Source organism: Teleopsis dalmanni, chromosome 2 (genome assembly GCF_002237135.1).
Source record: "Teleopsis dalmanni isolate 2A chromosome 2, ASM223713v2, whole genome shotgun sequence".
NCBI lineage: Eukaryota > Metazoa > Arthropoda > Insecta > Diptera > Diopsidae > Teleopsis > Teleopsis dalmanni.
In genome coordinates, this window is record NC_051847.1 from 18039953 (window position 1) to 18042186 (window position 2234).

Sequence of the window (2234 nt, forward strand, 5' to 3'; positions counted from 1 at the left end):
CATTGGCCGAAAATGGCTCATTTTGGTCAAAAATCGAGAATGAGTATCGAATGGCTCATTCTTGCATATAAAATTTCAAGCACAAAATGAGCAATTTTCTCACATTCTGTATGAATGACGTTCGAATGCATTCCACATATGTTCCAAATGCAAAGGAATCTATTGAACATACCCTAAATGAAAGCTCTTCATGGCATTTTGACAGTTTGTAAAAGCTGTTTTGACATATTTACAAAAAAAGAAATGTTTAGTAGTTTTATTTCAGTTTGAATTGTTACCATGAGAACGAATGAAATACAACGAATGTAAACACTTTCGAATGAGTCATTCAAAATGAGCCATTTTCGGCCAATGTAAACGCCGTATAATATACTTCTTTATCGCTTTAGATGTATTATGATCGCAGGCGGCTTATAATTTATGTGTAATACATACGCTAATTTTAATGATGTAATCAAATCAGGCTACAGAATATTAATTTTTCTATTATTATTATTACATTTTTCTCCATTTATAGAACTAGAAAACACTGCATTTTATAAGTACACATAAGTAAAATATATAAAATTATTTCTTGGAAACATTATGTATATTAAAGATGCAAATAGCTAACAATAATAATATTAATTTTAAAAGATAATAAAAAATAAAAATTATTGTTAATAAGCATTTCAAAAATATAACAAAAAAGGTAATCACTTTATTTATTTAAAAATTATTTTAATGAGCAGTAAAACTATTCATAAATTTTATAATTTAATAATTGTATTCATTCATTTGCACAGCTCGTAAATTAATTAATATATTAATTACAGAAATAATTAGTTATTAGTTTAATTATTGGAATATGCAAAGAATTCAAATGCAATTTCCTGATCAACATTTTATGCCTATGAACTTTTCGCTGAATGACTTTAATGCCAACATAAAATGAAAAATTTATTTCTTAAAACTCTGTTAATTAGGCATATCTATAACGGTTCGAGACTGTTTACTATTTCTAAAACTGAAACGAGTTCCATGGAAAAATCTAAATCTCATATAGAAATTGGTATGAAAATGAAGTAGTTAAAAAATTTCGCTCTCAAATGTCTGTCAAATAAATTGCAGCTATTAACCAGGCAAGTAGTTGAAGCCATCAAGTCAGTCTACTAGTTTGCTAGTTGGACTTCAAAATAATAAGTAGAAATTTTAGTTAGCAGGAATTGTATTCGTTGAACATAAAGGAATTGTAAATGCAAAAGTGGAAAAAATTAAGTTAATGAGATATCGTTCAAACGCCTTACTCTGAGTGCATAGCATATTAGCAACTTGTTAGAAAAAAAAGGCCTCCAGAAGTAACTGATTTCGCATCGTTAAACGTTCATTGAGTTCCGTTGCTAATATTATAAAATGCTGGCAGGGAGCTCAACACTTACATTTGATGTCTTAATTTATAGTTTTTAAATTGATTTTCTAACACAAGAATATAAAATTATAGAAATGATTTAATAGAAGCTTTGCTTTACTTTAGCACTTTATTGATTTCACATTTCTTAGTTTTGGTTAATTGTATATATCCATAAATAAATCAGAAAATGTGTGTTCTTTAAAAATCGAGTTATATTCGTGAACGTAACATTTAAAATATTAAAACGTGACAAGGTGTAAATATCAAACATTTACAGTAGTATTGGAAGTTAATGCGGTTCTTACACTTGCTAAAGGAATATAGTGCTTTACGAAACGCTCTCAGATCAATTTTAATTCTAAAACTTATTTTCTTCTTATTTTCTTATTCAAGACAGTTACGTATGTGATATTGAAATTTATTTCTTCGTCATGAAATTAAACTATTTGTCATTATATTTATCTTAGTTTTTATCATGTCTTAGTTTTCTTGACAAACGTTACAGTCCATGGTGTTTGGCCTGTGCTTCTGTTTCCCATTATTAGATTTTTGCACAAACTTATGTGACATCTCTTCAATGATATCCTTTCATTAAGGACACCTACTTTGAGATCGTGCCACATTTTTCTTGGCATGCCTCTTCCACACTCAACAATCGATGCCATATTTTACGTGTTCAATATTTTCTTTTGGATGTATTTTTTTTCATTTGGCAGGGTCATCTTATGAGTTGATCTTTAAACATTTATAGAAGATTCTACTTTTCTGCCATATTGTCAGGTTTGTGATTACAAACCCGTCTTCAGTAGAGGATATTTTTTAATAGCACTGGGTCATATAATTT